This window comes from Oryctolagus cuniculus, chromosome 16 (genome assembly GCF_051225735.1).
Source record: "Oryctolagus cuniculus isolate XC-2025 breed Fujian yellow rabbit chromosome 16, ASM5122573v1, whole genome shotgun sequence".
Taxonomy (NCBI): domain Eukaryota; kingdom Metazoa; phylum Chordata; class Mammalia; order Lagomorpha; family Leporidae; genus Oryctolagus; species Oryctolagus cuniculus.
In genome coordinates this window covers 74,795,203-74,822,054 of record NC_142882.1, presented here as the reverse complement: position 1 = coordinate 74,822,054, position 26,852 = coordinate 74,795,203, and the positions used below count along the sequence as shown (strand labels likewise).

Genomic DNA, 26,852 nt, shown 5'->3' with positions numbered 1-26,852 from the left:
GAATTGCCTGAAAAGGGATTCAACATAATAATAAGGAACTTTTTCCCTTAAAATTTAGGAAGACACATGAGTAAAATGATAGTTTCAAGGAGGAGATAGAAAGAAATCATAAATGAACCATATAGAAATTCTGGAGCTAAAGGATACAAGGATAAAATGAAGAATATAATACAGAGCTTCAGTAGCAGGTAAGGAAAATAAACATGAACTCAAAGCTTTTGAAATTAAGAAAGGAAAAAAATAAAGTATAAGAGAGTCTACAGGGCATATGAGACATTGTTAAGTGAACCAATATACCCATCAGAGCTGTTTTAGGAGAGCAAGTGAGTGAGAACAAGAAAATGCACGCACAGGTGTGCAGGAGGAGGAAACTTATATTAGTAAATAAATGAAAGATCTCCCAAATATTCAGAGAAATACAGACTTCCAAATCTATGGAGCTCAGTTTTCAAACAATTCTTTATCAAGATGACTTTCAGGGATACACACTTTGTTCAAATTGTTAAAATTCAAAGTTTGAAAGCTGTGAAAAAGTGTCATTTATCATATTATATGTATCTACATGGCTGTCCGTGGATTTCTCAGCAGAAAACGTACAGGCCAGGAGAAAATAGGAAGCTATATTCCAAGTGATGTAACAACCACAACAACAACTCCTACCAAACACAAATATTTTATCTGGCAAAACTGCTCTTCAGAAAATAGAGAATATTTTCCAAAACCAACAAAATCAAGGGAGTTCATCACCTCAAACCTCTTAAGAAATGCTAAAGGGAGTTCTTTACATAAATCAAAGAATACTATTTTGCAACATGCAAACATAAATATAAAATTCTTTGCCAAAGACAAATACATAGAAAAACCCAAGATACTATAATACTTGATGGCTGGTGCAAATCAATTTCAACTATGATATCAAAGTTAAAGATAAATTAGAAATAATTAGCAATTCGGGACATGCTCAAGCTGACTTACCTCAAACGGTAGAGTTAGAAACATACCAGGGGATTCGAATTCAATCCCATCAAGGTGGCATGTACTAATGCCATCTCACTAGTCCCAGTGATCAATTTCTGTTCACAATTGATCATAATGATAGGACTAAGAACCAAAGGGATCACATAAACAAAAATAGTGTCTGCAAATACTAGCTGATAGAATAAAAAAGGGAGAGAATGATCCAACATGGGAAGTGAGATACACAGCAGACCCATAGAATGGCAGATGTCCTAAACAGCACTCTGGCCTCAGAATCAGCCCTTAAGGCATGTGGATCCGGCTGAAAAGCCCATGAGACTATTTCAGGCATGGAAAGCCAAAACACTCTGGGGGGAAAAGAAAAAACCTAAATGAAAGATCTCTGAGAGTGAGATCCCAGTGGAAAGAATGGGTCATCAAAGAAGGAGGTACCTTTCTCTGAAGGGAGGAGAGAACCTCCACTTTGACCATGGCCTTGTCTAAATATGATCAGAGTCCGTGAACTCAGGGGGCTTCCATAGCCTTGGCAGCTCATGACAAGAGCCTAGGGTGATTACTGATGCCATAAACAAGAGTGTCAATTTGTTAAGTCAACAACAGAAGTCACTGTGCACTTACTCCTCATGTAGGATCTTTGGCCTTAGTGTGCTGTACATTGAGATTTAATGCTATAACTAGTACTCAAACAGTATTTTTCACTTTATGTTTCTGTGTGGGAGCAAACTGTTGAAATCTTTACTTAATGTATGCTAAACTGATCTTCTGTATAAAAAGAGAATTTAAAATGAATCTTGATGTGAATGGAAGGGGAGAGGGAGTGGATAAGGGGAGGGTTGTGGGTTGGAGGGACGTTATGGGGGGGAAGCCACTGTAATCCATAAGCTGTACTTTGGAAATTTATATTCATTAAATAAAAGTTTGAAAAAAAAGAAATAACTAGCTATAATATTTTATTAATGGAAAAATGCAGGATGATATTGACATCAAAAAACAAAATGAGTGTGTTGGAGGGAGAAGTATAGTTTTTTCATGCTCTTGAATTTAAGTTGTTACCAGCTTAAAATACACTTTTTCAAGACACATTATATAATTCTCATGGTAATCCCAAGGCAAAAATCCTTTAGTATATAGACACATATACAAGAATAAAATAATCAAAGTACACTATTACAAAAAAAAAATCAAATTATAAAGGAAGACAGCAAGAGAAAAAGGAACAAAGAAACTAAAAAGGAGAAAACAATGTAATGAAAATAACATGTTCTTACCTATTAGAAATTACTTTCAACATAAATGTTGTATTTTCAAATCAAAATAAACAGAGTGGCTGAATTGATTTTAAAAACAAGATCCAAATACATGATGTCTACATGGACTCACTTCAGCTGAAGGACACATGCAGGTTGAAACCAAGGGGATGGAGAAAGACATTCCACGCAAACCGTGACCTAAAGAGAACAGAGGTGGCTGTTTTGATTTCAGCCAAAATAGACTTTAAGCCAAAAATTGTCATAAGAGATAAAGAGGCCATTGCATAAAGATAAAGCTGTCAATAAATCAAGAGGACACACAATTGTAAATATATACACCCAATGCCAGTGTACCAGAACATATAAAACAAATATGAACACATCTGGAGGGAAACACATGTAACAATAAGGGGACTCTACACCTCAGTTTAAAAATGGGTAAATCATCCAAGTAGGTCAAGCCCAATGCTTTTTGGTTGATTCTCTAAAAAATTAAGAAAACCATTTCCATTTAGTGAAGTATCAAAAAGAATACTTGGGAGTGAATTTAATCAATGAGGTGACAAGCTATGAAACACTGGTGAAACAAAGATGACAAATAAAAGGAAAGATGACATGTTCATAGATTGGAAGATTTAAATGTCCATATTATACACAGCAACTTATAGATCACTGCAATACATATCAAAATTCCAATGACTTATTTTAGAGAAACAGAAAAACAATTTTGAAATTCACATGGAACTAGGATAGATCCAAGGTAACTGAAGTCAGTTTGGGAAATAAAGCCGGAGGCATCACACTACCTGATTTTAAGTTTTATTACAAAATTTTAGCAATCAAAATAATGTGCTACTTGGTTAGAAATACACAGAGACCAGTGGAACAGAATGCAGAGCCCAGCAACAAACTCATGCACACACTGTCAAGCCATCTTGGACAAGGGTGCCAGGACACACATGGAGTAGTTATTATCTCTTCAGTAAGTGGTGCTGGGAAAACCAGATAACTGGAAGCCAAAGTATGAAATTGGACTCTTCTTTTACCATATGCAAAAATTAACTCAAAGTCTTACATGTAAGGCCTGAACTGTAAAATTACCAGAAGGAAATATGGAGGAAATATTTCTTTGTGTTAGACCTGGTAGTGACTTTTGATATCACACCAAAAGCACAGGTAAGAAAACAAAAACAAATGGACCCACTTCAAAGCAAAGTTTCTATACAGCAAACAGTCAAAATAAGATATCCCATGAATGCAGAGAATTTTTTTTTTAACAGGCAGAGTGGACAGTGAGAAAGGTCTTCCTTTTGCCGTTGGTTTACCCTCGAATGGCAGCCGCGGCCGGTGCACCACGCTGATCCGAAGGCAGGAGCCAGGTGCTTCTCCTGGTCTCCCATGGGGTGTAGGGCCCAAGCACTTGGGCCATCCTCCACTGCACTCCCGGGCCACAGCAGAGAGCTGGCCTGGAAGAGAGGCAACCGGGACAGAATCCAGCACCCCGACCGGGACTAGAACCCAGTGTGCCGGCGCCGCAAGGTGGAGGATTAGCCTAGTGAGCCGCGGCGCCGGCCGGATTGCAGAGAATTTTTATAAATTATATATCCAATAAGCAGATAATATAAAAAATAAGAAATTCCTAAGGATACATCAAAAAGTTCATGGTAAATTTGTATTATGAAGAACTTATGTATGGATTAAGTATTTTTGAACTAAAGTAAATGTCTTCAGTTTTCTTCATTATCACTTTATCTGAAAGGCAGAGAGACAGATGCAGATTTTTCACTTTGCTGGTTTACTCCTGAAGTGCCTGTACATCCAGGGCTGCAGCCAGGAGCCAGAACTCAATCCCGGTCTCCCATGTGGGTGGCAGGTGCCCAAGCACTTGAGCCATTTCTGGCCTCCTCCAGGGGTGTGCATTAACACGAAGCGGGATGAGAAGAAAAGTAGCCAGGACTCAAACCAGGCACTCCAACTCAAGAGGCAGGTGTCCCAAGTGGTGACTTAACTAGAGCACCAAATGCCCACTCCTGAACTTGTCTTTTAATTAACTTTTTCAACCTTTTTGAAGCACCCTCTTACAACTTACCAGCAAAGTACAACCTGCTTTGGCAAAGGATCTGATATTTTCCCACATAACACATTCAAATGGCAAACAGGTATATGAAGAAGTACTCAACATTATGGTTTCAACTCATGTTGAAATGTAATCCCTATGGTGAGGTACTGTAGAAGCTGAATGCTGGGTTATTTTTGGAGGTGGCACCTTTGGAAGGTAATGAAAGCTAAATGAGGCCATAATAGGGGGACCCTACTGCGGTGGGATGGTGGCCTTAGAAGAGGAGGAGAGACCTGAGCTAGAATGTTCTTTCTCATCACATGATGCCCTATGGCACCTTGGCACTCTGCTGGGAGTCTGCACCAGCAACCAGGACCTAGACAGATACTGCAGTCCCATCTTGAACTTTCCAGTCTTCAAAACCAGCTAGACATTTGACCTGGGGTTCAGTGGTGAGGTACGGCAGGTTAAGCCTCTATGCAATGCTGACATTCCATTTCAGAGCATTGGTTCGAGTCCCAGCTACTCCGCTTCTCACCAAGCTCCCAGCTAATGCACCTGGAAAAGCAGCAGAGGATGGCGCCAGCACTTGTGCCCCTGCCATCCACAGGGGAGACCAGATGGAATTCCTCGCTCTTGGCTTCGTCCTGGCCTAGCCTCAGGCATTGTGGCCCCTTTGGGGGTGAACCAGCAGATTAAAGTTCTTTTTCCATGTCTCTCTGCCTTTCAAATAAATAAGTAAATCTTAAAAAATTATTTTTAAAGGACACCATCTGTATTCAGTCTATGCCATTCATTTATACCAACAGAAAATGAATTAGGACACAGAACATCAAATCAAAATTTTAACATCACCTTATACATGTGAATGATTATAATCAAAATGTCAAAAAAAAGTGCTGAAAAATATGTAGAAGAAGCCAAGCTTTTGATGGGATTGTATATTAGTATTACCATTATTACAAGAATACAGTGGGTCCTCAGAAAAGCTAAAACTACAACTATCTTATACAATAATCCCTCATCCGTATATACACCCAGAAGACATGGAATCAGTATCTCAGAGATTATCTTCACTCTCAGCAGTATTCACAATAGCTAATATATGGAAATAACCTAAGTATCAGTTGGTAGATGAATAGATAAGCCATACACAATAGAATACTATTCTGCCTTTGAAAAGGAAATCTTGACATTTGCAACCACATAGATGAACCTAGAAGACATGATCCTAACTGAAATAAGCCAAATGCTGCATGATCACACTTAGTCTAAAAAATAAAATTAAAAATTGAACTCAGACAGAATAGACTAGTGGCTAGTAGCACGGAATCTAAAAACTCACAAATGCAAAAAAGTGGACTCTAACATCAAACTTCGAGAACCAGAGTGTGATCGTGGTTTTCAGGGACTGAGGGGTATACAGGGCAAGGTAGATGGTGGTCAAAGGGTACAAACTTCCCGACAGAATTTAAAGAAGTTCTGGAGACCTGATGTACAGCCTGGCGATTACAGTTAACAATGCAGACCTGAAATATGCTCTGAGAAATTCATGTGTCCTTCAGGGAAAAAAGGTAACCCTACGGATTGGTGAATAATTAGCTTGACTGAGGTAAACCCTGTCATGATGCTTACCTAAATCAAGAGTTAAATATGTACCATGTTTGTTTACAAACATGGATGGATGAAATAGTTTATAGCCATAGTGTTAGGGAAATGCTTTATCTAGGAATTTCTATACAAGTTCTTACTGGTCTCAATCTCTCTGGCCTGTAACTTGCATTTTCCCTTTGAAATGATAGTTCTTTAATGTAATTGTTAAACACTGAAGGTTGCTTAGGAGCCCTGTTACTGAACTTTTTAGACCGTCTGAGATTTACTTTAAGCATTTCAGCATAGATAGTATGAGAGACGGGTGCTTCAGTTAGCTCTAACCCACACCCAAGGAGATGTGAACACCCAGAGTTCTCCAGTTGCCAACTGACACTTGAAAGGTAGGTTGCGCATGAAGGTTCTGTTCTCTGGATGAGATTTCTAGAGGAGCTCTGGAGATCACTATCCGAACCTGCACTCAGGGGTTTTAGAAGAGACAGGGATAGACCATTTCCAATCGTGAAACGAATGGCATGCCTCTGCAGTTGAACTTAAGTATGAGAAGTTGATGAGCCTGCAGCCCAATGCCTTGGGCAGACCCCTCAAAGGCAGAATCCCAGCCTGCATCCCTCCCCTGGGGGAGGGTGCTCCTGTCCCGGACAGTGAAAAAGCAAGCTGGTCTTTCCGTCAGAACACTTTCTTATTTTGCCTGGCAATCAGCCTTTCAGGCCAGGTGGCTACTGGAGTTCCTGAAATAACCAGGGTGCTAGGATTCACTGAGCTCACTGAAAGCCAAGATGATTGCTTGGAAGTCTGCTTGTCATAGATATTTGTGCACATGTTGGTCTCAGACTTAGCGGCTTGAGAGCTTGCAGGGACAGCTCTACCTAAGTGGCAGACACCTGGGTTCCCCAAAAGGGTCCCAAGCTTACACTTTTTCTTCCATCTTGGCTACTAATATCATCATCTTTCAGTCCCACAAGGCCAAGTTTGAATGGTAAGTCACATGGTTATTCTCTTGGGGAATTTTAAACACATGTCCATAAATTCTTTCCCTTCAAGACATGGAGCCTCATTTCCCACCCCTGGGTTATGACTCAGCTTTAGTGACAGGCTTTTAAGGACTGGACTAGAGTGATGACGTGTGACTCTGGTCTGCGCTGTAGAAGGTGGTGTCCTTGCTTTCTTTTGGGCCACTCACTTAAGGGAAGCCGGCTGCCCTGTTGTGAGGATGCTCAACCCGGAGAAGAAAACACACAACAGGGGCTGGTGTCCTAACAAGTTAAGCTGTCACCTGCAACCCTGGCATCCCACATGAGCACCAGTTCACGTCCTGGCTGCTCTGCTTCTGATCTAGCTCCATGCTAATGCCCCTAGGAAAGCAGCAGAAGATAGCTCAAGTATGTAGGCCCCGTACCCATGTGGGAGACTCAGAAGAAGCTCCTGGCTTCAGCCTGGGCTGTTGCGGCCATTTGGGGAGTGAACCCCCCCCCACCCCCGGCAGCTCTGCTTTTCAAATAGGTCTTTAAAAACAAGACTACAAAAAAAAAGAAAACACAAACAGCAAGGAACTGAGACCTTCCACCTAGAGCCAAGGTAGCAGGTCATCCCCAAGAGGATCTTCAAGCCCCCTTCAACCCTTCAGACTCTTGGCTCAGCTGACAGCTTAAGGAAAGCTGCAGGACAGACTCGGGCGGCACTGCCCGGCTCAGCCACTCTCAGATTCCCGATTCTCAGGCATTGTGCGTGGATGGAAATACTTGCATTGCTACATTAACTCCCTTTGCAGCAGTGGTTATTATTTAAGGTAACTACCTAATAGCTTTTTGCCAATTCATATCTGGAAGCTGTATTGATTTGCTTACCCTAGAGAGGCCTGACAAATGAACACACACATTTCCTTAGGCCTGGTTGTGTCCAAGACCCTTTCAACATGTTTCTCTATCAGCACAGCAGATAAAAAATTAACTAGCAGTAGTAGTTAGTAGCTGCCATTTGCTGGACAGTCAGTCTCCACTGGACACTTTGCTCAGGGCTTTCCCCAGGTTCATGGGATGCCCTCCTCCCAGGAAGTCCTAGGAACGCGCCCCTCTCCCCGTTTTGTAAGCAGGGACTCAGTCTTATAACGCAACTTCCTTCCTGCCAGCAATCAGGGGTGGTGGAGCCAGCTCCCAAACTAAGCCTTCCTCCAAAGCCCATGCTCCCACACAGCTGAAAACATGCCGGAAAAAAGCCCGGCGAAAGGACAGAACCAACATCCTCGCAAAAGGCCAGGAGCCAACACAGGCTTTGCTTGAAAGAGTGAAAGGTTTTGTTTGCCGTTTTAAGTCGGACTTCCTTTCCGGGTGGACACAGCAGTGAGATCTCCCGGCTCTGCCCCAGCTGTCATGCATGGGGCCACACTCAGTTTCCTGCATACTGTCTGAAAATACTTTATCCAGGTACAAGACCCTCACACAGGGACCCCGGCAACACCTTTCCTCTTACGCCACTGACGGCAAAGAAATTGCATGTCTAGCACCTCGCTTTTCCACCCAAGAATGAATGCGGGGTGTCACAAGCACCCGTGCGTTAAGAAGTCTTGTTTCTACGGCTGCACTAATTCCAGTGAATTCTATGGCAGAGCGGATGTAACGAGTGGCCTTTCCATACACATGTTAGCCCTTTTCCACCCTTATTTATTTATTTATTTATTTTTTTGACAGGCAGAGTGGACAGTGAGAGAGAGAGACAGAGAGACAGGTCTTCCTTTGCCATTGGTTCACCCTCCAATGGCCGCTACGGCTGGCACGCTGCGGCCAGCGCACCTCGCCGATCCAAAGGCAGGAGCCAGGTACTTCTCCTGGTCTCCCATGGGGTGCAGGGCCCAAGTACTTGGGCCATCCTCCACTGCACTCCCTGGCCACAACAGAGAGCTGGCCTGGAAGAGGGGCAACCGGGACAGAATCCGGCGCCCCGACCGGGACTAGAACCCAGTGTGCCGGCGCCGCAAGGTGGAGAATTAGCCTAGTGAGCCGCGGCGCCGGCCCACCCTTGGTTATTTCAAAACAGAATGCTGGGATGAGAAACTGTCCACACATCATTTCCAAATGAAAGTGCTTCCCAAAGGGTTAAGGCCTACATCACTTCCTGGCTCTAAATCAAAGCCACAGTGAGCAGCACGTTTGACGGTTGAGGTCTCTGCTGAGAGCAGAGAGAACCCCAGGTAACCACTCTCTGTGTGAGTCCTGGCTGGGAGACAGTTGGGTTGGGATGAGTCGGGTCCAACACACGGGGAAGTAAAACCAAAATGCAATGACACAGAAGAAATACAATGTCACTTACCTGTTCCAGAGAGGCTGCCGGGAGACGACACAGGCCAGCGAGGCGGTGCAGAGTGCGGGGAAGGGTGTGTGGGGCCACGCCTTTACGGAGGTCCAGGGGCGTCACTCCATTCGCTGTCACCAGGGGTGGAGGCGTGGCTGCCTGAAAGGAAACACCTGAGAAGCCGGGCTGTCACTTACCAAGCTCTGGTTTGGGCTGGTAGATTCATCACGGTCAGCAGCTGTGCTGGGTTTGAGTTTGTGGGATGAGAAACAAATGGACTCCAACCCAAACCACCACCAGGGAGAGGACGTTTTAACCAGGCCGAAGGTGACAGATACGACTGGATTTCAGGTAACTGTGCCAGGCCTAAAAACGGGTGTCAGGACAGCAATGACACGGAACAAATCTATGTCGGGGCTGGAACGGCTGGTTTCCTTTACTACTCGAGAAAGAACACCATTGCTTTGTTTCTCCTCTTAAACCAACAGGTCTTCATCTTCTACCTCAGCAGGAGACAGCTGGCGCCATGATTGGAGCTTGGCAGGCTTCTTAGTCTGGTGCTTGATGCGTCCTCATTGGGCTACCCAAGCAAAGAAACACTGGGGGCTCTCATCCACAGACTTTCCCGTCTGCTCCTCACACATCCCCCTTCCTCCCTCTCCCTTCTCCCCTCTCCTCCCACCCCCAGCCCCACCCCCTGGTGCCCAGCACTAAAATCTCCCTCCCTTGTTGTCTGCCCTGCATCGTGGTACAAAGGTCCCAAGAGCCGGCCATTGCCCCAGGCGCTAGTCCTTAGCTGCTCCAACACTGGCCAGCTGGTAGGGGAGGCTGCTTCTTGCAGCAGCAGGTGGCTGGGTCACACCATTCCCATACCTGTCTCTCCTACCCCGGGCAGCTTCACGTGGGCACAAGGTTTCCACACTCTGGGTGACCGGTACTGCCAGAGGAGTTCTGCAAACAGCAGCCTCCCATGGCGATACGCTGCTGCTGTCCACCTCTGCCGTGGACAAAGAAAAGGTGTCCAGGGGGCAGTTTCCACCATCAGAACACAGCCCCACACTGCACATCCAAGATGGCCCCCTGCCCCAGGACACTTCGCTGTGGGATGCAGGGAGAGTGGAGACTTCCAGCTATGTCTCCCCTGACGACCAGCCCACTGCTTCATCCCTGGCATCTTTTGCTAGACTCATGCTCCATGGCACTGTGGAGCACACAGTGTGACACAGGTGACCACAAAAAGAGCCATGGTGCTTGTCATGTAGCAGTCATCCCCTTATTCCTGCTAACTCTGCACAGTGAGCTTCCTGGATGATGGACACGGTCGGAAAAGCAGAGAGCAATGTTTTCCTGTCTCACCTCCCCGCCCCCTCTCAAACCTGCCCTGTGGATCTGCCCTGCACCAGCTCAGGAAGAAATGGCAGGAAAGTTCTCTCACATTCTCGGTCGCCGTCATGGAACGAGAAGCACCACCTAGTGACCAGCTGCCAAGCAGAGGAAACACAAAGACAGTCGGGGTCCCCAGTCACAGCCACGGCTGCCACCCACCCTCCCATGCAGGCTGGGAGAAGTCCTTCGGGCATCGCTGCCCTTCACAGAGTCCACTTAGCTGAGAGCCACAGCCTGTCAAAATCCTGGCAACAATGGAAAGACACCTGGGCAGGAAGTAGCCTCCTATGGTGGGTGAAACCAAGCTTCTCACATCCAGTCAAGTCATCCAGACCATCAGAAAGTGTTCAGAACAGAACGCTGGTCAAACCTGCTTCTCATTAGCGTGCAAGGAACTACCCGTATTTCCACACTCGTTTCTGAGGTGTACGTCGTGAGAAGGATGAAGACGGAGACATAAATGCAGTGTAAGACTCACAGGACAGTCATGTCCCCAGCCGTCCCTGCACAACCATCTCTCCTCCTGCCGCCACCAGAGGTGGCCAGCTCCTACCACGCTGTTCAACTTGAAGCTGGAGGCAGGCACTGGTTCCACTGACCTGCAAGCCTGGGGGGATACAAATCCAAGCTCTCCAAAGGTGGTTTTCTCTAAGCCCCTCTAATGAGCTGCAAGCAAGGGGCAAACATTCCCCGCCACTGCCCTATTTTGAGAAACACAACACACCTCCGTGTCCTTGAAAAGACGTCCTCAAAAGCTCTTCAACCTCCCACCTGTTCACCTTCTCCCTGATAGTTGGCAGGCAGCTGATGGGCTCAGATTGGCTCCTCCCTTCCTGACTCCCGCCACCCGTGCCGCACAGGCAATCTGCCGCCTCGCCCAGAGTGCCTGGCACTCACCACCTTATTCTTGAAACTTGGCTCGCTGCTGGTTTCAAGACAGAAGAGCAGGTTTCGGGACCTTGTCACTCTTCATGCTCGAGGCTCTACAATGCCGTCGTTGAAAGCACCAGTTCAGTAAGTTTCCATGTGACAGGGGAGAGGAGCCGCGGGGCGCCTCGGGTCTGATCGTCACTGAGATGTGTGTCCACTTCGGGATCTCAGCATCTGCAAGGGAAGAATCTGCCCTCGAGGAAGGAAACCCACGTTGCTTAACCCGCTCGCTCCTCTCCATCCTCCCAGCACCTACTCTTCCTCCCTGTCCTTGGCCGGAGCAGAAGTCTAACCCGCCGGTGAGCAATCAGTGCCAGGAGTCAGCTCTCCCTATGCGCTCACCAAATTGTTCCCAGGATATCAGTGTGCTTGTTTCCTGCTCTTGCTGGAACAAATGCCCGCAGTTCTGCAGCCTGAAATCAAGGCGTCTGCGGTGTCATTTGCTTCCCGAGGCTCTGAGGGACAGTTGATCTGGACTCCCCCCCCCCCCCCCCGCCCTCCCCAGGCAACAGTGGCTCTGTGGCCTTTGCATTCTTTGTCTTGCAAATGCCTCACTCCAATCCTTGTGCTCATCTTCACATGCCTGCCTCTTCTGTGTGTCTCTTTTAGTTCAAAATCTCCCTCTCCTGCCTTTTTTTTTTTTTTGACAGGCAGAGTGGACAGTGAGAGAGAGAGACCGAGAGAAAGGTCTTCCTTTGCTGTTGGTTCACCCTCCAATGGCCGCTGCGGCCGGCGCACCACGCTGATCCGATGGCAGGAGCCAGGTGCTTCTCTTGGTCTCCCACGGGGTGCAGGGCCCAAGCACTTGGGCCAACCTCCACTGCACTCCCTGGCCACAGCAGAGAGCTGGCCTGGAAGACCAGGACAGAATCCGACGCCCCAGCCGGGACTAGAACCCGGTGTGCCGGCGCCGCAAAGCGGAGGATTAGCCTGTTGAGCCGCGGCGCCGGCCCCTCTCCTGTCTCTTGCAAGGTCACTGAGGGCCCAAAGGGGCCTCATCTTGAGATCCTCAACCTGATCACATTTGCAAAGATCCAATTTCCTGTAAGAGCACCGTCACAGTCCAGGGGGCCAGGGGAGAGGAAGGGACTTGCACTTATCTTTTGGAGTGGACACCATTCATCACAGAGCCTCTCCAAGCCGGCTTTTCTCTAGTCTAGGTCCCCTCCCTCCCCCTCGCAGCAGAAACCTGAGGATGCTTCTGAAAGGGCCAGACACCAATGGACGGAGCATCCTTCCCTGCAGGGAGAGGTAGCTGGAGGTGGGGACTGGAAAAGAAGATGTCCAGAAAGCTCAACTGTGGAGGGAGGGCCCAGGGGCTCAGGGAGGCCGCCTCGGGGGTGGCCAGGGGCTCAAGCAGGACACTGTCCTCCGCGTGAGCAGCTCTCGTGGGGAGGCACTCTTCCGCACCGCACCCTGGGAGCCCTGCTCAGAGCACACACACACACACACACACACAGGCCTGCCCGTATAGTGAGTGACCCTGGATCGAGGATCGGGCCCTGGGACAGTGATGGTGTGATGGTGGCATGAAGAGAAATCTTTGGCCTCCTTGGCCAAGGCATAATCCACCATTCCCATGCCCCACGACCAGGCCACAGAGCCATCTCTTCCCCGGCCTCTGGGCCTTGTCCTGCAGCTATGGTCCTAAAACTCACTTTGGCCCTTACTGTCACTCTGCCCTACATGCTTCAGCAGCTCCTTTTAGCCTTCAGAACGGAACCTGGCTACGTTTCAACCACACACCTTGTATAATTTCCCTAACTCGCCTCCCTTCGTCACTGGTTCTGTGCACGTGCTGCGCCTGGGGCTCAGGGTCTGCTGCCTTTTTCTTCACCTCTCACCACACCAAGGCCACATCCACTCGGTTGTGCCTTTAGGTATTGAGAGAGGAGGGTAAGATGGGTGAATAGCACTTACGGCTGTGACGGATAAGCCACTGACCCGGGCAGCAGCCACCTGTGCACCTTGCGCTTGCCCGTCAGCCCTCCTCTCGCGGTTCTGAAATTGACCATCTCCTCCCGAAGACTGTGGCTCCTGCAGCTCAGCCATGCTGCCTTACCGACCTTGTATTTCCAGTGCCTGGGACACAGTCAATGTTATGGTTGGATGCCTGGGGGGGAGATGTTTCCCCAGGCCCCTTCCAAGTGCTCTTCCAAGTAGCAAGGGCACTTGACTTCCTGTGGGTGGGCAGTGTTGAGAACTCGAGGTCACCCCTGTGCCCCAGTTTCTTGGACTTTAACACTGGAGGGTGGGGCCGGCGCTGTGGTACAGAGGGTAAAGTTGCCACCTGCCACACTGGCATCCCGTATGGGTCCTGGTTTGAGACCCTGCTTCTCCACTTCCAATCCAGCTTCCTGCTAATTGCCTGGGAAAGCAGTGACAGATGGCTCAAGTTCTTGGGCTCCTGCACTCACATGGCAGACCTGGATGAAGCTCCTGGCTCCTGGCTTTGGCCTGGCCCAGCACTGGCCTTTTCAGCCATTTGGGGAGTGAACCAGCAGATGTGTGGGGAGCAACCGAGACTACACTAAATTACTGGAACTGCTAAGACTAATTCTATGCATCTGATCTCCCACCATATGGCGCTGAGAGAGAGTAAACAACTTCCACACAGCTGCCTCACCAATTTGACTAACAAGCTGCAGGAGCTGATCCTGCCCCTGATTGGAGGAGAGCAGTGTGCTCAGTGCATGGGGAGAGAATGCCAGCAGAGTTGGGATTGGTGGAAGAGGACTATAAAGGAGGAGAGAGACAACATGCAGGAGGAACATCTGAGGAACCCCTGAGAGAGCCGGCCGACAGTGTGCCGCTCCTCCGCGGAAGCAGGGGAAGCGGCGGGGGTGCCACCCCTCTGTGGAGGCGAGGCGGGGCGGGGGGGGGGGGAGGAGCGGCAGCAAACCCGGGAAGGACCAGGGAAAGAGAACAGCGCAGGGTCCGGTGTCGTTCCTCTGCGAGTGGGGGAGCGACACAGATGCAAGATGCAAGACAGAGCTCTCACGCTCTCTCTCCTTTTCTCTTTGTAATTCTGTCTTTCAAACAAATAAATTTTTTTAATTGGAAGATGAATCAGGACAGCCCTGTCTGTGACCTTGACTGAGCCCAAGACATGATTATCTAAAGCCCAACCTTCGGGGTAATTGCTTGCCTTAAAATAATTGTAATGCATTTTTCATTATAAATATTAATTGTTGATTCATAAAACAAGGAAAATATAGAGAAGCAGATATGGCTGTAGTTAGCTCCACCACTGTGTGATGTTTTGGTATGTGTTTATCTCCAGATGTGGAAAGCAGCTCCATTTTGGTTGGCTTAGGTTTGCCCCTTTGCGGAGGACGGTGACCCAGAGATGTTATCACGTTCGGGCATCTGGCTTTTCAGGGCTAGCGCTTTGACGGAAAGAGTTTTCTACACTCCCATAAAGTCTTTGTGAGCATTTCGTGGCTGCTGCCTAACTTTTTGTATCTCAAGGCTGCACTGACTTTTTTAAGCTTCTCTGCCCTTCTAAAGGAAGAAGCTGAGGCAATCAAACAGTGCTATTGATTGATCTCCCTGGAGCTTCTGCTCAACCGGAAATTCAAGTACCAGAAATCTCCTTAACCTCCTGGGTCCGGTTCCCCACTCGTTAAGCCTACTTATTGTAGTCCTGAGGATTAAATGAGATCATCTGCAGTGAATGGTCAGCACTCCGCGGTCTAATTGTCCTCTGCTTCTCTAACACTTCAGCTGGTAGGCGCTCCAGCCAGGTCCAGCAGGGCGCTCACATACAGGGGACGGACGAGGGCGCTGCACAAGGCCGCCTTCTTCTGCGTTCTCCCATCAAACCTCGCTGGGGCTCCGAGGCTGAGCAGCACAACCAGAAGCCTGCATTTTCTCTGCATTTTCTCCTCTTCAATTAGAAATAGCATTAATTTCTCAGTCCTTGAAGCGTTCACAGTGAAGGAGAATTTTATAAGGAAATTCTTAATAAGCATCGATGGTATTAGCTCAGGAATGACAAATTATTTATTTACACAAAACTTTTCTTTGCAGGGTAGCAGGAAGGGAGAAGCAAGTGGGAATGGGGTATAAAATAATTCCAGAATGAGCCCCTCCCCACCTTTTGGGGGCCCCAACGGCTGCACATCCACCCGTGGCAGGAAACCAGAAGTGTGTAGTTCCATGCTGGCTGAGGGGGAGATGGGGCAGGCGGCTCCTGACTACGTCGGCCTGTGCCATTGCAGCCCTGCACCAGCCTCCCTGGTACACTGGCCAGCAGGCAAGCAGGAGCCAGCACACCCTAACCCGCCTATGTGCTCAGGACTTGGCCTGCACTCCAGGAGTCCCTGGAGAAAGGCAGTGTGTGCCCCTCGGTGCCTTCCGGGCAGGCGCGGACCCGTTCCTGGTAGCCTGCGGGGAATTATTCCTCTTCCTCCAAGGTGCTGATGGGAATGTCGTCTCCCACTGCCTGCAGCCAGACAAGGAGGAACAGGGGCCCTGCTGGGGTCTCCGCGTGTCTCCAGGCCCTCGATCCTTCCTGGCTGAAACAAAGACTATGCTTGGACTCTCTCACTTTAGCTCCTGTCATCATAAGGAACCAGTTGTTAGAGCTGTTAAGAAGGGGAGATTTGCCATGCAGGGGACATCGACATTTTGTGGAAAATAGCACGAAGAGATAGTTTGTTTTGGAGCAAAACTTTTTGTAATCCTTAGCAGTTTAATAACATGCGTTTTCCGTGAAGATCCTTCATGGACGTGGATTTCTTTTCTTTCCTTTGCACCAACACAAACTGAACTTTTAGCGCCATTTTCCGAAAGCTGCTTGTGGGGGGACTGGAGGTGGGAAGTCAGGAGAGAGCAGAGCAGCTTCAGAAGCATCGTCACCCTGCTGGGGTCCCTGCCCCCCACCCCCACCCCGTGGCTGCTCCAGTCTCCCTGACCCTCCCTGACCCTCCCTGACGCTGCCTCTCTTATGCCCCCGAGTAACCCCGGCTTGCACAGGACTCTCAGTGGCATGGCCCAGACTCGGGGTTATCGCACCAACTCTGGGTTATCAGGGTTATCACACCGCTGTACCTCCAACCCCACAGCCAGCTGGTTAGTTCCTAGCGTGTTTCTTCATTCACATTCTCAAGAGGAAAAGGTTGACGCAGCGCTGGGGGCAGAACTGTGTCTCAGAGAAAGACGTGTCCAAATCCTGACTCCTACTCCTTATAGGTGTGACCTATAAGATGTCATTAGATGACGGTGGAGTCATATTAGATGGGAGTGGGCCCCAAATGCAACATGACCATGACCGATATCCTTAGATGATCCTGAGACCGTGACCGGTATCCTCAGACAAAGAGGTCACACTTCGGCACAGAAACAAAAGACACCCAAGGAGCAGGCCGCGGGGTGGCAGAGGCAGCGACGGCAGGGACGCATCGGCAGCCAGAAGAGCGAGAAATCTTCCCAGATCACAGCGCCGCCAGCTCCTGGGTTGCAGACGCAGCCTCAGGGCTGTTGGAGAAGACAGTTTTCCCTGGTTTTAAGTCCCCCCGGCCCTCCCCCGTTGCTACAGCAGCCAGAGGAAGTGAATACCCACACTGGAAACTGGATCACTTCGGGTCAGACACCTGTTGTTTGCTCAGACAGATCAGCCAAGGGAGTCAAAGCGACATCATCCACTCACGGCCACCGAGGTAGCAGAGCGGCGGGAGGGCCGTCTCTTAGAAGGAGGCAGCAGGGTAGGGGGTGTTGCTCCCTGTGACCTCTCCGTTACCGAGGAGATGACTTCTAAATCACCTTTCCTTTATAAAGACACGCACTGCCCAGTGTTGATGCCATCTCTGGCTGGCTGCATTCTTCATGTTTTTGTTTGCCAAAGCACTGTTTTTAATAGGAGTTATTTTCCTACCTGTGGTTCCCCAGGGTGAGTTTCTACAAACAGGAGGTGTGCTGGATGCTGTCCATAGCTGCTCCAGCTCACAAGTGGGCCCTGTGGCAGTGCCACCCACACCAGGCAGCCACAGGAGGCCAGATGGCTCTGGTCCGACCTTGAAGGCATGTTTATCTGACACAGCCCGAGGCAACAATATCTGAGGGTGAACTAATGATCTCACGCAGAAGATTGAATAGGGCCAAAGTTCATGCCAAGTGAGGTCAAGACAAAGAAAGATATGCAGCCCAAGGGCTTAAAAGTTGCATGAGGGGCCGGCGCTGTCCCCCTGGCCTCTTTCCCCTTTAGCCTCTCTCCTGGTACTTTCTTTCCTTGACTCTCAAGTCACTGACTTCTCTCCTGAACACATTCTGGCTACTTTTGCCTGAGGTGCCCATGGTTACTCAAGCTAGGGTCACTTAAAACCAAATTTACCGGTAAGCCTCCTCCCTTACTACTCCCACCTGCCACTGTCACCAAGCATGCAACCGTGCTTTCCAATTTTAATGGTGGCTATCGATATCTTGGGAGTATTTTTTCTCCCTTTCTACTAAGTTCTCAAATTTTCCACCTCTAAAATGTCCCTGATAACTATTTTAGTATTCATTCCTTACGACCTGGAACAATAAAATTGTTTTAAATAGTGTTTTCACTTTGTCTATTTTCATTTGTGCTACCCGTCACCAAGATGACTGGTTAATAATATTGGTCAGATTTTAATAACTATTTCTTCTTGATGCATTAGAGATACCTAGGATACAGGACAAGTGTCCACTACGACAAAACCACTCATGGTATTCCTCCATAGCTCCCAATTACCCAGGAGGGTTAGACGTTGAGAAAATTCCTGTAACATAGAAGGGGAAGGACAACTGAGAACAGGTGGGGAGAGTGAGCATTCCCCCAGTGCGTCTCCACCAGGAGAGAAGGGTGGAGAAGCAGAGGGAGGGATCCTTCAATGGGGCAGTGCCCAAACCTCCTGGGCCAGAAGTGACCTGAAGCAGGGACCGTGGCAGCTCTCCAGGCCAGTGCTGGGCTTCAGAGGCGACCTCTGTGTGATGCACCTAGGCCAACTTGCAGACGTCACTCTCTTTGTAGAGGTTATCTGTAGGATCAGGTAGAGGCATTTCGGAGTCACTAAGTCAACCATGAAATCAAAACCCTGACTATAAGAGAGCAAAAGATTATGAAGACAAATCACAGACTGAAACCTGCTAGATTGCAATATTATCTAATGGCCAAGCAGGCACACACAGGCCTGAAACAACCTGTTGGGACCTGGGACAGGCCTCGCTCCTAGGCTTAGACGGGCACTGGCCAGAGCTGTGAATGAAAGACTTGCTAAGTCAGCGTGACCTTGCAGGATGAGAGGCCCAGCGAGTGACTCAGATGGAGGAGGTGGGGTAGCGGGCAGAGAATGTGGAATGTAGCTATAGACTCTTCCATTCAGGGTTAATGAGCACGGTACCTCAGACTGTACGCCACTAGACTATTTACAGTAAAACTTGCACACTCGATGAAATGCATACGCTTGTACTGCCATCACCATTGGGCCTTAGAACTCATCCATCACCCTCAAAATCCCCTCATGTCATCTGCAGTCAGTCCCCAACCCCATCCACTCTCTGTCTCTATCACTTTGTCTTTTCTAGAACTTTTAGGCAAATGGAACTGATGTGGGACATGGAGGTGGGGTGGGGGAGAGAGATTCCTGTCTGCTAATTCCCTCAGCAAATGCCCCAGGGGTCCCTTGCTCTGGACCACAGTTGGGAGCGGGGCATGCCATCCAGGTCTCGCACATGAGTGGCTGGAACCTAATCATTGGAGCCCATTGCCGCTGGCCCCCAGGGTCCACATTTGCATGAGGTTGGAGTCAGGAGCTGGAGCTGGCACTCCAATATGGTACCCTAACCACTAAGCTAAACATTCACCCTACCCTCTTCTACTTTCTAAGAGAGTTTCTTTCTGTTTTGCTTTGCTTTTTAGTATTGAGAGTGCTTCTTTCTTAAATATTTGCTAAAAATCAGCAGTATAGCTATCTGAGCCTCAGCTTCTCTTTGTTAAAAAAAAATCTTAATGGCATTTTTTTTTTTGGCTTTTCACAGGTCTACTCAGCTATTCTGTTTCTTCTTGAGCCAGACTGGGAATTTTGTAGTTCTCTATGAATTTGTCCGTTTCATCTAAGAAGTGAGATGCTGAACTGCTGCATCTAACAATTTGGTAGGTTCTCTTCAAAAGGACAGAACTGGACTGTTGGAGGTGATCTTTTGTTGGTGGTGAGGTATGACCCAGGTGAGACAAGGTGGGCAGCCTTTGCCACGGAGGTGGATAAGGCTACTGTTGAAACCCTGGAGGACGTGCGGTCCTGCACCGCAGGGGTCACCGTAGCCCAGGTACAGTGCTCAGTTTTCGTGCTTGGAATGCCCTTCTTCACTGCTGTCATCAAGTCTCCAGTAAGGGTTCTTAAACCCTCTCTGTTTTTGGCTTTACTACTATTCAGGGGAGTTAGCAAAGGGCCTACACATCAAGCAAAGTGGTTAAAAACCAAACCACCCAGCCAAGTACGACGCCTACTACAAGATGTCAAGATGTGACTTCTGAGCCCTGCCGCAGCTGCGTCTCAGAGTGGCAGAAGTGACAAATCCCTGCCAGGAGGACTCTGCAGACCAGGGAGGGACTCCTCGCTGAGGAGCAGACATGGGGGAAGGACGGATTTTCATCAATGAAGGAAGATTCTGTGTTGTTTAATTATGGCTCCTTTATTTTTTTTTAACTTTGATTTAATGAATATAAATTTCCAAAGTACGGCTTATGGATTACAATGGCTTCCCCCCCATAACGTCCCTCCCACCCGCAACCCTCCCCTTTCCCATTCCCTCTCCCCTTCCATTCACATGAGGATTCATTTTCAATTCTCTTTATCTACAGAAGATCAGTTTAGCATACATTAAGTAAAGATTTCAACAGTTTGCTCCCACACAGAAACATAAAGTGAAAAATAATAGATGATTTTTTAAATGATGATGAAATCAGATCAGACCTACTGTTATGTTTAATCCCAGCGAGAGTCAAGTTGGGAATTGCTAATTTCTTCTTCTTTTTTTTAACAGAAGATCAGTTTAGTATACATTAAGTAAAGATTTCAACAGTTTGCACCCCCATAGAAACACAAAGTGAAATATACTGTTTGAGTACTCGTTATAGCATTAAGCCTCAATGTACAGCACATTAAGGACAGAGATCCTACATGAGGAGTAAGTGAACAGTGACTCCTGTTGTTGACTTTACAAATTGACACTCCTGTTTATGGCATCAGTAATCTCCCTATGCACTAGTCATGAGTTTCCAAGGCTATGGAAGCCCCTTGAGTTCTCCAACTCTTATCTTGCTTAGACAAGGTCATAGTCAAAGTGGAGGTTCTCTCCTCCCTTCAGAGAAAGGTACCTCCTTCTTTGAAGACCTGTTCTTTCCACTGGGATCTCACTCACAGAGATCTTTCATTTAGGTGTTGTTTTTGTTTTTTTGTTTTTTTTCCCAGAGTGTCTTGGCTTTCCATGCCTGAAATACTCTCATGGGCTTTTCAGCCAGAACGGAATGCCTTTAGGGCTGATTCTGAGGCCAGAGTGCTGTTTAGGACATCCGCCATTCTATGAGTCTGCTGAGTATCTCACTTCCCATGTTGGATCACTCTCCCCTTTATTTATTCTATCAGTTAGTATTAGCAGACACTGGTCTTGTTTATGTGATCCCTTTGACTCTTAGTCCTTTCACTATGATCAATTGTGAACTGAAATTGATCACTTGGACTAGTGAGATGGCATTGGTACATGCCACCTTGATGGGATTAAATTGGAGTCCCCTGGTATGTTTCTAACTCTACCATTTGGGGCAAGTCAGCCTGAGCATGTCGCAAATTGTACATCTCTTCCCTCTCTTATCCCCACTCTTATGTTTAACAGGGATCACATTTCAGTTAAATTTCAACACTTAAGAATAACTGTGTATTAATTACAGAATTAAACCAGTCACATTAAGTAGAACAAACAAAAAAAAACTACTAAGAGGGATAATGTATTAAGTTGTTCATTAACACTCAGGGCTATGCTGATCAAGTCACCATTTCGCATAGTGTCCTTTTCATTTTAACAGGTTTCCTTTTTGGTGTTCAGTCAGTTGTCACCAATCAGGGAGAACATATGGTATTTGTCCCTTTGGGACTGGCTTATTTCACTCAGCATGATGTGTTCCAGATTCCTCCATTTTGTTGCAAATGACTGGATTTCGTTGTTTCTTACTGCGGTATAGTATTCTAAAGAGTACATATCCCATAATTTCTTTATCCAGTCTACCGTTGATGGGCATTTAGGTTGGTTCCAGGTCTTGGCTATTGTGAATTGTGCTGCAATAAACATTAGGGTGCAGACCGCTTTTTTGTTTGCCAATTTCATTTCCTTTGGGTAAATTCCAAGGAGTGGGATGGCTGGGTCGAACGGTAGGGTTATATTCAGGTTTCTGAGGAATCTCCAGACTGACTTCCATAGTGGCTTGACCAGTTTGCATTCCCACCAACAGTGGGTTAGTGTCCCTTTTTCCCCACGTCCTCGCCAGCATCTGTTGTTGTTAGATTTCTGTATGTGAGCCATTCTAACCGGGGTGAGGTGAAACCTCATTGTGGTTTTGATTTGCATTTCCCTGATTGCTAGTGACCTTGAACATTTTTTCATGTGCCTGTTGGCCATTTGGATTTCCTCTTTTGAAAAATGTCTATTGAGGTCCTTGGCCCATCTCTTAAGTGGGTTGTTTGTTTTGTTGTTGTGGAGTTTCTTGATCTCTTTGTAGATTCTGGTTATTAACCCTTTATCTGTTGCATAGTTTGCAAATATATTTTCCCATTCTGTCGGTTGTCTCTTCACTCTCCTGACTTTCTTTTGCAGTACAGAAACTTCTCAATTTGATGCAATCCCAATAGTTGATTTTGTCTTTGACTGCAATTATGGCTCCTTTAAAAAGCGATATCGGGCCTCATTAGATAGCTGCAAGCACAAGACTGCGGGTATAACATTTACACCCCAGTTTCCCAGTCATTATTCTGCACATTCCTCAGAACATTAGCAGAGTCAGGACATTAGTTGCTCCTTTCCAATTAGATGCAACCAGATAAAATCATGTCACGTAAAAGCATTCCCTTGCCCAAGGATGATACTTGCCTTTTTAAACAGATACATTCACTATCCCAGAGACATTGCCAGTTGGAAATAAACAAACAGTGAACTAGTAGAATTTCTGATAGGAGTGTTAGGTAGATAGAGAAGAGTTCTGGTTCTTTGGGGTGAGATTTTTGAGCCCTTTAGATTGCAGAAATAGATAATGCTGTAACTTGCCTACTCATAGAAAAGTTCCATCCTGAATCAAGGATAGCAGCGAGGCTACAAGCTGAAAGGATCATGTAAAAGGAGCATTTAAACCCCATTGACTGTGTGCTTAGGCAAGTTACTCACGTCCAGTTATTTGACTATTGCACACCTGTGCGTCCAACCAAAGAGAAAGCTCAGGAGGACATGGATTCGCAGATGAACTCAGCCACCTCAGGAGTAGGTGTCTTTGAAATAAGACTCCCTTCCTCCCCACCAGGATGAGTCTGGAACCTGACTCATATTGAGACTGACATGCAGAACAGCCACCTGTGACGTCAGGCCGGCAGGCCCTAGCTCTGGGAAACTCACCTTTACATCCCAGTGCGAGAAGACACTCCCGGTGTGATGGGAATTCTAGCCTTGAGGAAGCGTGGCACAGGGACAAGACTTGTACGAAATACTCCCTTGTATTAAGTGTCTAACTCGTATTCTCTCCATCTGTCTGTTTTTTCTTATCTCCTCTGCAACCCCCATCCCAGCTCATGGCATCCTGGCTGCCCCACTGTCTCGGAGGCAGCTTTGCCCAAATGTGGAATGCAGACCTACACAGAAGCTTGCAGAGAGACAAGGGTAGGGTAACTGTAGGGGCTCATTCTCAGAAAGACTGAGAAGAATAAGGCGAGGAGAGATAGCCCCTGGCTCCAGGAGAAGAGAAGGCTATGGGGCGGGTAGAGCAGGGCCCTGGCTGAACTGAGTGAGGAAGGGATGGAGCCCCAGGGACAAGGGCTCAGGGCCAGGTCCCAGGGGAAGCAGTCTTAGTCCCTGGTATTCTAAGCCACAGTACCAAAAAGATTTCCATGGTCTCAGAGTCAAAGGAAGGTAAAGAGCGGGGCCAGGCCCAAGGTGCCACACCCCTGCAGACAATGGACAGCACTCTGTAGGATATGAAACTGACGGCCACAGTTCACCCAGCCCCCTCAGCACTGTGGTCAGTCCTAGAGGGCTGACAGCCTCAAGGCCTGAACACCTGGAGGTGCCCTATTGCCCAAGTGCACCTGAGGTAGAATTTCCTCCCAGGTTAGTCTCCTGGGGACTCTGTATAAAACCACATTTCTAGGCAGGGGCAGGCTTTCTCACATCCTCTTGTTTGTGCACTGAGCTTGACGCAAGTGTGCACACAGATTTCTCTGTAAACACAAACTGGAAGTGAGGCTGGGGGACTCCTGTGTGTTTCCCATTGGACAAAAGGTTAACAGAGACAGGGAAGGAGGCAGGTGACAATCACAGTATTATTTTCAAGGCCACTCGCCAGCCAACTAAAACAGCACTTGCACTTTAAGGCTGTGTTTCCTTTGGAGAAGGTAGTAACCCAGCTGTCGTGACTGGAAGGAGCATGGGAGGGAGCCTTCTCCCTATCACCGCCTCTTACCCTGTGCCTCAAACCTGCTAGCGCATACTAACACACTCACTTCTTGCCTTGAAGACCTAAGCTTCAAAATGCATGCCATGAACAAGATAGCAACCACAGCAGGTAGGATTTCTTACCTCCCATCTCACTGCAAGAAAAGTCCACTTGGAATGGGGAAAGGAGGGTGCAGAGACAGGAGGCGTCATCAGGAAAGACAGGTGCAATGGCCCTACTGTCCCCGAGATTGACCTGGGGATGCAGGGTAAGAAAGAGGTCAGGCTGCAGCCAGAGCTCCTGGGGTCATGACAGCAGAGCAAGCCCCTGATAGGAGCTTCCTTGTCCTGGAGGGCTGGCCTTGGCCACCATCCCCATCTGTGGAAACCACAATCAATCAGTGTTAGAGAGAGAGAGAGATGGTGATGACCAAGAGAAGGGGCCAGTGTTGGCCTAGGCAAGAGTGCTGCTCCCTGCCTCCCTGTCATTCACAGAGAAGGAGGGTTTGGGGGCAGAACAGCCCCCTTCTAGCCTGTGCTGGAGGAGAACAGGGGGACTGAACGTGACATTGAAGTTTTATTGAATAGGAGATTGAGGATTCATTTATGAACATGACAAAAATGTAAGAACTGGGACAAGATTTTTTAATGACTGACTGAAAACTCATGAAACTGGGTTGATACATTAAACTACCTGACTTTTAAAGGATACAGGTGAGGGGACAGTGTTGTGATATGGCACATTAAGCTACCATCCTCAATGTTGGCAACACTGGCATCCCATAGTGGAGTGCTGGTGTGAGTTCCAGCTACTCCACTTCCAATTTGGCTTCCTGCTGATGGGCCCAGAAAGGCAGTGGAATATGGTCCAAGTGCTTGCTCCCCTATCACATATGATGGAAGACTCAGATGGGGTTCCCAGTTCTTGGCTTCCACCTGCCCCACATCTGGTTGTTGCAGCCATTTGGGTAGTGAATCAGTAGATGGAAGAAATCTCTCTCTCTCTCTCTCTCTCTCTCTCTCTCTCTTTCTCATTCTGCCTTTCAAATAAATAAATAAATCTTTATTTTTAAAGGATGCTGGTGGGGGTGGGGGGAGAGGGGGAGTAGCTGAAGAGAGAAAGCTTTTAGGAAAACAAAAATTATGTTTTGTTTAAATAGCAGTGAGTGGAGTTTGCTTGTTCAGAATGATGTTTGTAAGCAATTTAATGTCTTTGTTGTCATTGGTCTGGATTTCCATTGGTTTGTCATCAGTACCTATTGATTAATTATATCCTAAGGAAATTAGTAGTTGGCATAGGCTAGACAAATATTTTTCCAAGTTTGTCATTTGTGCGTCATTCATCATTACTGATGCTTTGTTGCAATATTTTTATATAATTAATTTGACATGGTTTTCCTTTGTGGATTCTGAGGTTTGTGGCTTGCTAAGAAAAGCTTTCCTTTTCCTAGAATAACAGCAAAAGCAACTGTTCCACCATTTCTTCTGGGACTTTCTTCTTCTGTTTATAATGCTGTCTTGAGAAATGTGAACTAGCCTTTAAGACAGAGCATCTACTGCTGCTTTGGCAGCTTGCCCTTCCAGCACTCGTGCACTCATACTTGGGTATTCTTCTCCCCTTTGGTGGAGCCTGACTGGCTGTGGATCACCGACTTCTCAAGGTTTTCTTGAAACAATTCCACCTCATTGCTTGTTGCTCTTATTCTTTCTTGGTCACATGAATACCTGATTCCTTACTCTAAGTATGTGCTATTCTCACTGAATCTCAGTTCAAGGAGTGGCTTGATCAGAAACTCCATCACGGGCCAGTGCTGTGCCATAGAAGGTTAACAGTCTTCTGCCTGCAGCACCAGTATCTTCTATGGGCTCCAGTTTGAGTCCTGGCTGCTCCTCTTCTGATCCAGCTCTCTGTTGTGACTTGGGAAAGCAGCAGAAGATGGCCTAAGTGGTTGGGGCCCTGCACCCATGTGGGAGATCTGGAAAAAGCTCCTGGCTTCAGATCGGTGCAGCTCCGGCGGTTTGGGGAGTGAACCAGCAGATGGAAGACCTTTCTCTCTGTCTCTCTCTCTTACTGTCTGTGACTTTACCTCTCAAATAAATAAAATATTAAAAAAGAAAAAAGAAACCCCATTGCATTCTGACTCTATCCACAAGATCCACTTTGATGGTAGGGACCCAGTCAGTTCCTAACATTCGAGATCAGTAGCAGTCCCCATGGTCCAGAACATCATCTTTTCCCCTATTTCTAGGGCTTAGATTGGGCTATAGCTTCAGTGCCATGTTGAAGATGAAGCAATGTCTTGACGTTCTACTGTCCAGGATTCTCATTGCCTGCTGGACAGGGATTCTGGGGTTGGAAGTCAGCAGTGGTCATTACCAGACAGAAGGAACTGGTAGTAACATAAACATAACCTAAACATCCTGCCCTCTATCAGAAGACACCTGCAGGCTGTTTGCCGCTGGATTCACCTGTTTCTTGGGAGTTTTCTCTGGGATAAAGAATGATTTTCAAAAGCCCTCTATAAGCCTCCCTAATAAAGACACAAAAGGCTTATTACATTTAATAATGCCCTAAATATTTTTTTTCTCTGTTACAAACTCACTTGTTCATTCACTGGCTCACCACTGAACAGGCACTGGAGATAAAGTTGAACAACACTAGATTCCTGGAGCAGACAGACAGAAAATGCAAATAA

General features: G+C 47.4%; 2 long non-coding RNA genes across 4 annotated transcripts in view; one reads left to right on the top strand and one right to left on the bottom strand.

The window, feature by feature from the left end:
- Positions 1–9,357, bottom strand: part of LOC149121823 (uncharacterized) — a 39,309-nt gene extending 29,952 nt beyond the window's left edge. Inside the window, exon 1 of one of the 3 annotated variants that reach the window (XR_016222709.1) lies at positions 9,205–9,357. This is a non-coding gene — a long non-coding RNA (uncharacterized LOC149121823). The remainder of the gene's footprint in view (positions 1–9,204) is intronic. The other 2 variants (XR_016222710.1, XR_016222708.1) reach the window with 2 other exon arrangements.
- On the top strand, positions 8,726–20,157 carry LOC149121822 (uncharacterized). The gene is made up of 4 exons (XR_016222711.1): positions 8,726–9,085; positions 9,407–9,537; positions 9,675–11,586; positions 19,507–20,157. It is a non-coding gene; the product is annotated as an uncharacterized LOC149121822 (long non-coding RNA).
- The last annotated feature ends 6,695 nt before the right edge of the window (positions 20,158–26,852 follow it).